This window comes from Sminthopsis crassicaudata, chromosome 3 (assembly GCF_048593235.1).
Source record: "Sminthopsis crassicaudata isolate SCR6 chromosome 3, ASM4859323v1, whole genome shotgun sequence".
NCBI lineage: Eukaryota > Metazoa > Chordata > Mammalia > Dasyuromorphia > Dasyuridae > Sminthopsis > Sminthopsis crassicaudata.
The window spans coordinates 369,823,589-369,837,219 of record NC_133619.1 but is presented as its reverse complement, the minus strand read 5'-3'; the positions used below and the strand labels follow the sequence as shown (position 1 = coordinate 369,837,219).

At 34.1% G+C, this 13,631-nt stretch overlaps 1 protein-coding gene and 1 pseudogene across 1 annotated transcript in view; both read left to right on the top strand.

Annotated features, from left to right (window-relative positions):
* The window catches only part of DPP10 (dipeptidyl peptidase like 10), an 887,847-nt gene that overhangs the window by 420,087 nt on the left and 454,129 nt on the right, over positions 1–13,631 (top strand).
* LOC141561804 (large ribosomal subunit protein eL8 pseudogene) lies at positions 6,840–12,225 on the top strand (annotated as a pseudogene).

Sequence of the window (13,631 nt, the reverse complement as noted above, 5' to 3'; positions counted from 1 at the left end):
TTTGGTTGGGGGTTTTAATTTGGTCTTTTTCTAGCTGTTTAAGTTGCAGGCCCAATTCGTTAATCTTCTCTTTCTCTATTTTCTTCAAATAAGCCTCTAAAGATATAAAATTTCCCCTTATTACCGCTTTAGTTGCATCCCACAGATTTTGGTATGATGTCTCATCATTGTCATTATCTTGGGTGAAATTATTAATTGTTTCTATAATTTGCTGTTTCACCCAGTCATTCTTTAAGATGATATTATTCAGTTTCCAATTACTTTTTGGTCTATTTACCCCTAACTTCTTACTGAATGTAGCTTTTATTGCATTGTGATTTGAGAAGAAGGCATTTATTATTTCTGCATTCCTAAATTTAATTTTGAGATCTTTATGTCCTAATATATGTTCAATTTTTGTATAGGTTCCATGAACTGCTGAGAAGAAAGTATATTCCTTTCTATCACCATTCAGTTTTCTCCAAAGGTCTATCATACTTAGTTTTTCTAATATTCTATTTACTTTTTAAATTTCTTTCTTATTTGTTTGTTGGTTTGATTTGTCTAAATCTGAGAGTGCAAGGTTGAGATCTCCCACTATTATAGTTTTACTGTCTATTTCTTCTTGAAACTCTCTTAACTTTTCCTTTAGAAAGTTAGATGCTATACCACTTGCTGCATATGTGTTTAGTATTCATATGGCTTCATTGTTTATGCTACCTTTTAGTAGGATATAGTTTCTTTCCTTATCTCTTTTAATTAGATCAATTTCTGATTTTGCTTGATATGAGATAAGAATGGCTACCCCTGCTTTTTTGGCTTTACCTGAAGCATAATAGATTCTGCTCCAAACTTTTACCTTTACTCTGTATGTGTTTCCCTGCTTTAAGTGTGTTTCCTGTAAACAACATATTGTAGGGTTATGACTTTTGATTCAGTCTGCTATCCATCTCCATTTGATGGGAGAGTTCATCCCATCACATTTACAGTTAAAATTACTAATTCTGTATTTCCTGCCATCATATTATTCCCAGATTATGCTTTTTTCCCTTGACCCCCCTCCCCAATATTTAATTTATAGACCCCACTTGTGACGTGCAGCCCTCCCTTTTTATAATCCCTCCCCCTCCTTCCAAATCCCTTCCCTTTTCTTGTACCCTTCCCTTATTCCCCTTTTCCTTTTCCCTTTTCCTCTCCCCCCTTTTAATGAGGTGAGAGAAAATTCTCTGAAAAACAAATATGTCAATTATTTACTCTTTGAGCCTTCTCTAATGAGAGTAAGATTCACACACACAATATTTCTCCCCCACTCTAAATTCCCTCAGATATGGTATATTTTCTGTTCCTCTTCCTGGGATATAGTTTTCCTCTTTTTATCATTCCTTCCCCTCTTTCTGATACTACCCCCTTCCCTTTACTACTCCCCCTTTTTTTTATATCAGTAAAATCAAATTATCCATGTGGACTTTCTATATATCCACAACAGAGATACAGTTCTCAAGAGTTCTTTTTACCTTTTTCTGTTTCTCTTCAGTCTTGTGGATGTAGATCAAATTTTTTGTTTAAGTTTGGTTTTTTTCTTAGAAACAAATGGAATTCCTCTGTTTCATTAAATGAACATCTTCTTCCATGGAAGAAAATGCTAAACTTAGCTGGGCATTTTATTCTTGGTTGCAATCCTTTATCTTTTGCCTTTCAGAATATCAGGTTCCACACCCTTAAATCTTTTAATGTGGAGGCAGACAGATCTTGAGTGACCCTTATTGTGGCTCCTTCATATTTGAATTGCTTTTTTCTAAGTGCTTGCAATATTTTTTTTCCTTTGTTTGGTCTTTCTGCAGCTTAGCCACAGTGTTCCGTGGAATTCTTTTTTAGGTTCTTTTTCAGAAGGAGTTCGATGGATTCTTTCAACGCCTATTTTCCCTTCTGTTTCTATTATCTCTGGACAGTTCTCTTTGATGATTTCCTGTAAAATAGAATCTAGGCTCTTTTTTTGGTCATAGATTTCGGGAAGTCCAATGATCCTCAGATTATCTCTCCTAGATCTATTTTCAGGTCTATACATTTCCCCAGTAAGTATTTGCCATTATTCTCCAGCTTTTCATTTTTTTTTTTTTTTTTTTTTTTTGGTTTGACTGATTCTTGGGTTCTCAATGTATCATTCATTTCTATTTGTTCTGTCCTGATTTTTAATGAGTTATTTTCTTCATTCACATTTTTTATTTCTTTTTTTATATGCCCAACTGAGTTTTTAAATGAATTATTTTAGACTATTGATTTTTTTTTCCATTTCCCTAATTTTTTTCAGAGAGTTATTTTCTTTTTCCAATTTATAAATCCTACTTTCTTGAGGCTTTTTTTATATTTTCCAATTCAGGAATCCTACTTTCCTGTGATTTTTTAACCTTTTCTAATTCACAAATTTTGTTTCCCTGCATCTCCTGTGAATTCTTTATTTTTTCCAACTCAAACTTCAGGATATTGTTATTCTCTATCAAAGCTTCTCTTTCCTTTTCCCATTTTTCTTCAAACTCTCTTAACTTTTTAATAGTCTCTTCTAGGAGAGAGTTATGTGATAGGAGACAGGTATTGTTCCCCTTTAGAGTGTTATCTGCTGACTTTCTGCTGATTCCTTCCTTGGGGTTGGATACCCACTCTTTCTGTGTAGAAGGAATCAATCATTCTCTTCTGCTTTTATTCGTTGTTAAAAATCTGTTGGTGTCTGCCCTTGGGGTAAGAAGTTTATTTATTTATTTATTTACCAGCTTCCTCCCAGATCGGTTGGATGCAGTGGCTCCTGTGCCTGAGGTAGGAAAGAGCTCTGGGAGAGAGTTCCCCTCCCCCTCCCGGGAAATGCCTCAGAGGCAATATGGCTGGACCCTTGCTTTGTGTCCTAGCAACTGCCCTGAGTTTAAGACTGAACAGTAAAAGGGACACAAAGCCCAGCCAATGGATTCCGTGGGGCGTGGATATCAGCAGCTGAGGTAAAAAGCCCCTGCACTCAAAATAAACCACGGTCCCTACTGCAAATTTTCTGCTTCTCTGGGAGTTCCGCTTCTCTGGGAATTGTGCAGCTGCTAGAGTAACACAGCCTCAGACCAATCCTGGCCCTATGTGGATTAGATATTGCCTTGGGCTGTGTCCTTGCTGTTCAGGCTCTTAACTACCCCAAGGTGAAGCTTGGGACAGTAGAAGGCAGCTTCACAGCCCTGCCAAAATCTGTTAGGTCACTTCCTGATTGGGGTGGTTCTAGGATCTAGCTTTATATTTTAAAGTGGCTTGATTTCTCTTCTGAACTGCTGTTTTATAAGCAGAGAAGAGCTAACAGCCAGTGTCAGATTCCTCTATCTCAGTGGCTTCTCTGATCCCAGAGTTCTCCCCAGCCCCATTGGCACAATGTGCTAGCACCTAATTGTCTATCTTGCCTTTTTTCTTCCTCCCCTTAGAACTGAACTTTTCTGTTGAAATTCCAGATTCTCTTCAGCTGGTATGTTGTGCTTCTAATCCTTGGGGTTTCTATCAGTCCAGTGTTATTTTTGAGGATGATTTAACTAATTGGTAATGAGGGAAGAAGGGAGCTTACAAATTTGCATGTATCTTCTCCACCATCTTGGCTCCGCCCCCAATATAATATATTTAGAGAATAGTATAAATAGAAGCTGATCTTATCATCACATAAGTTCATCATCCTTTTCACTGTACTACAACCTCTACTTAGATATTACTTCATTACTTAACTTGAGCTTTAATTTTTTATTTGTGTCATCTATTTTACAATTTACAATTTTGAAGTGTATTTTTTTCTTAAGAAAAAGTTAGAAAAGCGATGAGTACTTTAAGATTCAGTATTATCTATTAATTTCAAGGATTTTTCTGCAAGTGACCTATCCCTTCTTTATTCAGAGAATACCAATAAATGTCTTTTTGTTGTTGTTGTTGTTCTAAGTAGTTTCCCTTAGTCCCAACTTATTGTGAGCTTTGCCCTTTTTGATGTATTTCTTGAGTTCTGAACTATTCTTTGTAATACTTCCTTGGTAATGTGACCCTATTTCCAACTTTTCTATGTGTCCTTTTAAAATGTAAGCTCATTTTTATACATCACCAACAAAAAGCAACAGCAAGAGATACAAAGAGAAATTCCATTCCAAACAAATGTTGAGAGTATAAAGTATTTGGGAATCCATCTACCAAAGAAAAGTCAGGAATTATATGAGAAAAATTACAAAACACTTGCCACAAAAATAAAGTCAGATTTAAATAATTGGAAAGACATTCAGTGCTCTTGGATAGATTGAGCGAATATAATAAAGATGACAATACTCCCCAAACTAATCTATTTATTTAGTGCTATACCAATCAGACTCCCAAGAAACTATTTTAATGACCTAGAAAAAATAACAACAAAATACATATGGAAGAATAAAAGGTCGAGTATTGCAAGGGAACTAATGAAAAAAAAAACTCAGAGGAAGGTGGTCTAAGTGTACCTGATCTAAAGCTATATTATATAGCAGCAGTCACCAAAATCATTTGGTATTGGCTAAGAAATAGACCGGTAGATCAGTGGAACAGATTAGATACAAAGGACAAAAAAGGGTACATCTATAACAATCTAATCTTTGATAAACCCAAAGATACCAACATTAGGGATAAAAATTAATTATTTGGAAAAAACTGTTGGGAAAACTGGAAATTAGTATGGCAGAAATTAGATATGGATCCACACTTAACATCATATACCAAAATAAGATAAAAATGGGTCCATGATTTAGGCATAAAGAATGAGATAATAAATAGATTAAAGAAACAGAAAATAGTCTACCTCTCAGACCTGTGGAGGAGAAAGGAATTTATGACCAGAGGAGAACAAACAATACTAATGCAAACAAGATTAGAAGGGAAGTAACAAATTGAGAAAATATTTTTAAAAGTAAAGGTTCTGACAAAGGTCTCATTTCCAAAATATATAGAGAACTGACCCTAATTTATAAGAAACCAATCCATTCTCCAATTGATAAATGGTCAAAGGATATGAACAGACAATTCTCAGATGATGAAATTGAAACTATATCCACTCATATGAAAGAGTGTTCCAAATCACTACTGATCAGAGAAATGCAAATTAAGACAACTCTGAGATACCACTACATACTTGTCAGATAGGCTAAGATGACAGGAACAAATAATGATGAATATTGGAGGGGATGTGGGAAAACTGGGACACTAATACATTGTTGGTGGAGTTGTGAAAGAATCCAGCCATTCTGGAGAGCAATTCGGAACTATGCCCAAAGTTATCAAACTGTGCATACCCTTTGACCCAGCAGTACTACTACTGGGCTTATATCCCAAAGAAATACTAAAGAGCGGAAAGGGACCTGTATGTGCCAAAATGTTTGTGGCAGCTCTTTTTGTTGTAGCTAGAAACTGGAAGATGAATGGATGTCCATCAGTAGGAGAATGGTTGGGTAAATTATGGTATATGACGGTTATGGAATATTATTGCTCTGTAAGAAATGACCAGCAGGACGAATACAGAGAAGCTTGGAGAGACTTACATCAACTGATGCTGAGTGAAATGAGCAGAACCAGAAGATCACTATACACTTCAACAACAATACTGTATGAGGATGTATTCTGATGGAAGTGGAAATCTTCAACATAAAGAAGATCCAACTCACTTCCAGTTGATCAATGATGGACAGAGGTAGCTACACCCAGAGAAGGAACACTGGGAAGTGAATGTCAATTGTTAGCACTAATGTCTGTCTGCCCAGGTTACATGTACCTTCAGAATCTAATGGTTATTGTGCAACAAGAAAATGGTATTTACACACATGTATTGTATCTAGGTTATATTGTAACACATGTAAAATGTATGGGATTGCCTGTCATCGGGTGGGGGGGGAGTAGAGGGAGGGGAGGATAATTTGGAAAAATGAATACAAGGGATAATATTATAAAAAATATAATAAAAAAATAAAAATAAAATAAAATAAAATAAAATGTAAGCTCATTAAATATCTCTATGTGCAGCTATGTTGGTTTGCTAAAAATGAATAACACTTTTTTCACTCATTACGATGTTTTGGAGACTAAGTAGACTTCATTGTTGTAAATCCTATATTATCTTTTAAACTCTATATCCCCATTTTCTCTGAACTTTTGATGTCTTTTCCCCTAATTTTTGTCATGTGAATCTGATCATATTTTTTTCCTCCTTCCCTACTTCCCCCAGCTCACTGACTTCAACACACTTTGTTTTTTCAAAGTCTAGGATAATAGGAACACCTGTAATAAATTTTCTACATTATTGCATAGACTGTACTCACATGTGTAGTAATCTCCCTCTTATTTTAATTATTTGGAATATCTACTTCCTTTTAAGGCTTTCATCCTTTACCAATTGATTCACTTATTTGTGTCCAGGATAATACTATCTACCACTTTATCTCTCATCTCCCAAATCATCATCATCATCATCTTCTTCTTCTTCTTCTTCTTCTTCTTCTTCTTCTTCTTCTTCTTCTTCTTCTTCTTCTTCTTCTTCTTCTTCTTCTTCTTCTTCTTCTTCTTCTTCTTCTTCTTCTTCTTCTTCTTCTTCTTCTTCTTCTTCTTCTTCTTTTTCTTCTTCTCTCTCTCTCTTTTTGTCTCTCTCTCTTTGTCAACTGTTTCTGTCTTTATCTTCTCTGTCTCTGTCTCTCTGTGTCTGTGTTTCTCTTTCGCTCTTTCTGTCTCTCTCTCTCTCTCTCTCTCTCTCTCTCTCTCTCTCTCTCTTCTGTCTTCGTCTCTCTGTCTTTCTCTGTCTCTGTCTCTCTGTGTGTTTTTCTGTGTTTATCTCTGTGTCTGTGTTTGTCTCTCTGTCTCTATTTTCTTTCTTTTCTCCCTCATTTATTTTAGATTTGTTTACTTGTACACAATTATTCCAATGAAATTTTTGTTTCATGAAGACAAGTAAAGTTTTCATTTTTGTTTCTTTTCTCATCAGCTGTGTTCCACAAAGCTAGGGCACAGTGCCTAATACATAGTAGACACGTAATAAATGACTATTGAGAAGAATAGAATAATCTGGTTCTGGACTTATCATTCCAAAATTTGTAACTGAAACTCTAATTTGCAGAAAACACTCCTCATTGGTTAAAATTAAATTATCTGGTGATATGTGACAGGCAGAGTTGATTAGAGCCTAAAAAAGAAAAGTTGCATGTTTATTTTACTTCCATTTATAAACAGAAGACACGTGATTCCAAATTCACTTCCTGTCATTAAAGGGATGAGAAAGATTGTAATGGTTTTAAATCTCTGTCAAAACTGGATCAAATCTGACCATATCACTCTCTAAGGAATAGACTCCAACACCTAATATTACCCCTTAGGTGTGATATTAATGCTTCTATTTGTTATTTAAAGTCCTTGCTAGCCAGTTTCCAACACATCTTTACAGTTTCATCATTTTTAAATCCTTCTACCATAATTATTTCTCACATAGCATTATATGACCCACCTATATGCTTTTCCTGGTATTAGGGATTCACTCCAGTTTCACATCTGATTCTTTTCCAATCATCTCAAAATTATCTTGTTATTTTGTCTGTATTCCTTCATCAATTCAATGTAAGCATATTGAGAAAAGGGCCAACTTTATTTTTTTTCTTTGTATCCTCAGAAATTAACATAATGCCTACTACTTCAATGATTAATTGGGCATAAGAATAGGTTTAAGTAAAAGGAACACACATTAATTAATACATAGAAATTACATAGGAATAATTGTACATTTAAATATACAAAGTGATCCTTGTTTCATTTTTTTTTGCTCCATGTACCCCAAGATATATATTTCCTTATAAAATAGAACTGGATATAAAGTTGATTGATATTGGAATTCTGCTAAGCAATTTTCCCCTTATGTTTAGTTATAATTTGACATCATATAACATAATATAAAACAACATGATATAATTAGGCATAATGTATTGGAATGTAATTATCATTTATATCTTATTTTAATGCTTTTATAATATTTAGATCCAAAATAGAGTGGTAAAGAACAATGCATAAAATCATGGTCTGTTTTACAATTGGACAAAATATTATATTCTGTGTTATGGACTTCTGGGGGTGGAACCAAGATGGCATAGTGAAGCCAGGAAGCTGGTTGAGCTGTCACAGTTTCTCTTGAAAACCACATGAAACCAAGCTTCTTAACAGGGTCTGATGAAATGAATCCACCTTCAGCTCAAGATTGTTTGGGAAAACTTCAAGAAAGGTTAGCCTCACTGGGATGAAAATGGATGTTCTGCTCAGTTCAGACAGAGCCTGAGAAAGTCATTGAGATGGTCTTAATTACAGCAGATCTGAAATTGAGACTCTTGGTCCTGGCTTAGTAGTGGAGCAAACCAATAGGGCAGCCCATTGAGCTCGGAAGGTAAATTCTTGGAAACCAGACTGTTTCTTGGAAAGAATAGGCAAAACTACCTCTGCAAACCCAAGGCCACCTTGTTCTCAAAGCTAAGACTCAGAGCTGCATGAGTAGTTTGGGAAAGTGCCCCATTTACTCCAGGAGCAGAGCTAGATCACAAAAGTGAAAAGAAAAGAGGAAATACAAAAGAAAAAAAAAAAAGAAAATGAACAAGAAATAGAAAAGAACTTCGATCATAGAAAGCAATTATGGTGGCAGGACAGAACAAAATACAAACTCAGATGAAGACAAAGTATCTACAGAGGAAATCTCAAAGTGATATGCTTTAGTCTCAAGATCAAACAGGCTTCTTGGAAATGTTTATAAAAGGCTTTAAGAACTATGTGACCCTGACCAAGTCACTTAACCCCAATTACCTCAGGGGGAAAAACTTTAAGAAGAAAATAAGAGAGGTAGAAGTAAAAATGAGAAAAGACATTAGAGGTATGCAAGAGTCCACAGCCTGGAAAAGGAAGGTAATCCAATTGGCCCAATGCAAAAAACAAAACAAAACTACTGAAGAAAACAATACCTTGAAAACTAAAATTAATCAAATGGAAAAAAGGACATAAAAACTAACTGAAGAAAATCATGAATTAAAAACTAAAGTGGGCAAATGGAATCTAATGGCTCTCTGAGACATCAAGAAGCAATCAAAGAGATTAAAAGACTGAAAAAATGAAAGAAAATGTAAACTACTTCATAGGGAAAAAAAAAACAAACAAACAAACAGTTGATTTGGAAAATATGTTGAGGAGAGACACTTTAAAAGTCAGTAATCTACCTGAAGGCCATGACAAAAAACAAAACAAAGCATAATAAACCAAAACAAAAAAACAAACAAAAAAAAAAACCTAGATACCATTCTTCATGAAATCATCAAGGGAAACTGCCCCAAAATATTAGAAACAGAAGAGGAATATTCATTGAAAAAAATTCCTTCATCACCTCTAGAAAGAGATCCCACAAGGAAAATCCTAAAGAACATTGTTGCATTCTCAAAGAGAAAAAATAAAAATACTGCAAGCTGCCAAACAAAAGCAATTCAAGTATCAAGGAGCATCAATCAGGATTACCCAGGATCTGACTGTCTACAATAAAGGATTGGTGGGCATGAAACACCATATTCTGGAAGGCAAAGAACCTGGGGTTACAACCAAGAATTAATTACCCACCTAGACTGAGCAACATCTTTCAGGGAAGATGAATCTTCAATGGAGAAAGAGATTTTCAATCACTTCTATTGAAAAAACAAGAATTCTTTGTCATTCTTCTGGCCAAGATGCCCAAAGGGAAGAAGGCCAAGGGGAAGAAAGTGGCTCTAGCCCCTGCTGTTGTAAAGAAGCAAGAGGCCAAGAAAGTGGTCAATCCTTTGTTTGAAAAGCGGCCCCAAAACTTTGGCATTGGTCAGGACATCCAGCCCAATCAGGACCTTACTCAATTTGTCAAATGGCCTTGATACATTAGAATTCAGCATCAAATATCCATTACAAATATTTGAAAGTGCCACCATCAATCAGCCAGTTCATCCAGGCTTTAGATCGTCAGACAGCTACTCAACTGCTTAAACTAGCTCACAAATACAGACCTGAGACAAAATAAGAAAAGAAGCAAAGGCTTCTGAGTAGGGCTGAACAAAAAGCTGCAGGCAAAGGAAATGCCCCCACTAAGAGACCACCTGTCTTCATAACAGGTGTTAACACTGTTATTACCCTGGTAGAAAACAAGAAAGCACAGTTGGTAGTGATTACACATGATGTGGACCCCATTGAGCTGGTGATCTTCCTACCTGCTTTGTGAAGGAAAATGGGGGTTCCTTACTGTATTATCAAAGGCAAAGGCAGACTGGGTCACTTATTTCACCAAAAAAATTGCAAAAGCATTGACTTCACACAGATTAACCCTGAAGATAAAGGAGCCCTAGCTAAGCTGGTAGAAGCCATCAAAACCAATTACAATGACAGATATGATGAGATCCATCATCACTGGGGTGGCAATGTCCTAGGTCCAAAATCAGTGGCTTGTATTGCCAAGCTGGAAAAGGCCAAAGCTAAAAAACTTCCAACCAAATTGGGTTAAATGTATGTTTGATTTTTCCCTACATAAAAATAAAAATATAAACAAAATGGAAAAAAAAAGAAAAAACAAGAACTACACAGAAAATATGATCTTTAAACACAAGACACAAACAATAAAAATTTAACCAGAAGAACTGTATGTTATTTAAAGGTTAAACAGTTTACATTACTACATGGGAAAATATCTGTAACTCTTGGGGAAGTTATTGGAGAAGTTAGAGGGGCATCACATGGATGAAGGATGTGACTGTGAATGGACTTTGATGTGATGATATCAAAGAAAAAAACATCAAGAGGTGGGAAAAGGAACTATACTGGGAGAAGAGGAAAGGGCAGTTATAAGGAGACAAATTAGATTTCATTAAGAGGTACAAAAGACCTATAATTATCTAGGGAAAAAAGGTAGGATGATGAGCATTGTCTGAAGCTTGATCTCATTGATTTTGGATTGAAGAGGGAATAGCTTGATCATTAAATTGGGTATAGTAATTTATCTTACCCTATAAAGGAGGAGAAAGAAAAAAAAAGGAGTGGCTGAATAGAAGGGAGGGTAGAAACACAGGAGAAAGGGGTTAGAGAAGAAAAAGGTGTGATAGAAGATAGGGCCGGTAGTGGATGGCATGGGTTAAAAACAAAACACTATTAATGAGGGATAGAGTATAAAGAGAGAGCAAAAGTAAATACAGGGGAGAAAATAGGATGTAGGAAATTACAGAACTGATAATCATAACTATGAATATGAATGGGATAAACTCTCCAATAAAACAAAAACAAAGTAGATTAAAAAAAAGAATTCTATAATATGTTGTTTAAAAAAAACATTTGAAATAGAGAGATACATACAGAATACATGTAAAAGGCTAGAGTAGAATTTATGCTTCAGATAAAGCAAAAACAGCAGCCCTAGCAATTCTAATCTAAGATAAAGCAAAAGTAAAAGTAGATCTATTACAAGAGATAAGGAAGGAAAGTACATTTTAAAAAAGGATATCATAAACAATGAAGTAGTAATGATACTACATATATATGCATTAAGTAGTAGAGCAAGCAGATTCCTCAAGAAAATTTTAATCCAGTTAATGGAAGAAAATAGAGAGCAAAACTGTACTAAGGAGTTATTAATATTCCTCTCTAATAATCAGATAAATCTAACCACAAATAAGCAAGAAAGAAGCTAGGTAGTTAATAGAAACTGAGAAAATCTAAATATGCTATACCTCTGAATAAAAATGGAAAAGTAACAGAAAGGAATACACCATTTCTTGACAATAAATGGTACCTACACACAAAAAAATGACCAAATATTTGGGCATAAAAACCTCACAATCATCAAATGCAGAAAGTCAGAAATTAGCAAATATCTCCTTTTCAGGACATGATACAATAAAATTATATTCTATATTAATTATATTATTATATTATATTCAGTAAAGGGCCAGAGAATGATAGACTACATACCAATTGGAAATCAAATAGTCTAATTATAAGGATTAAGTAGGTCAAGCAAAAAATCACAGAAATAATCCATAATTTCATCCAAGAGAATGATAATAATAAGAAAAAAATACCAAAACCTATCAAATATAGCAAAAGTAGTTTTTAAGGGAAATTTTATATCTCTTTATAATTACATGAATAAAATAGAGAAAGTAGATATCAGTGAATGGAGCATACAACTAAAAAAGCTAGAAAAACAACAAATTTAAATTCCCCAATTAAATACCAAATTAGAAATTCTGAAATTCAAGAAAGATATTAAAAAAAAAAAAAAACAGAAACTAAGAAAATAAATGAACTAATTAATAAAACTTAAGAGCTGGATTTATAAGGAAATCAACAAAATAAACAAATCTTGGGTTAATTTGATTAGAAAAAGGAAGAAAAAAATTGAATCATCAATATCAAAAATGAAAAATATGAATTTATCACTAATAAAAGATAAATTAAAACAAGAATTAGAATGCATTTTCATGAACTGTATGCTATCAAGTCTCACAATCTAAATAAATTTCTTATATATAGTCTCATTCTAGAAAAATAAATTAAACAGACCCATCAATGGACTCCCTAAAAAAAAAAAAAGAAAAGAAAAAGAAAAAGAAAATAATTCTTGAGAGCTGGATGGATTTGCAAGCGAATTCTACCAAACAATTAAAGAACAATTAATCCCAATACTATGTAAAATATTTGAAAAATTATGCAAAGAAGTAGTCCTGGAAATTTCTTTTTATGACACAAATATGGTACTCATACCTAAACAAGGAAGAGCCAAAATAGTAAGAAAATTACAGCTCAATCACCCTAATGAATATTGATGCAAACATTTTAAATAAAATATTAGCACATTACAGAAACTTATCACCTGGATAATACTCTACCACCAACTGAGATTTATATCAAGAATGCACTCTTGATTCAATATCAGTAAAACTATTTCCATAATGGACCATATCAATAACAAAACAACAGAAACTCTAAGATAATCTCAATAGATCAGGAAAACACTGGAGAGAAGAGGGATAAAGGAAGCTTTCCTTAAAATTATAAACAACATCTATTTAAAACCAACAGGAAACATTATTTGTAAAGTAGAAAAGTTTTTTTTTTTTTAATATTACTGACAAACGTTATAGAAAGACATAAAAAAGATAAATTCCTGAGGCCATTAGGTAGTGCGATAATGTACTGACCCTGAAGTCAGGAGGACTTGAGTTCAAATCTGGCCTCAGAAACTTAACACTTTTTAGCTGTGTGACTCAAGGCAAGTCACTTAACCCCAATTGCCTCAACAACAACAAAAGAGAGAGAGAGAGAGAGAGAGAGAGAGAGAGAGAGAGAGAGAGAGAGAGAGAGAGAAATTCCATTTAAAATAATTGTACAAAACTAAAATATGGGGTATCTACCTGCTAAGACAAACTCAAGAACTATATAAACACAATTATAAAATACTTCTCACATAAATAAAGTCAAATCTAAACAACTGGGAAAATATCAATTCCTCATAAGTAGGGTGAGTTAATAGAATAAAAATTACAATTATGGCCAAATTGTTCTACTTATTCAATGCTATACCAATCAAATTGTGAAAAAAAAAATTTACAGAACTAGAAAAA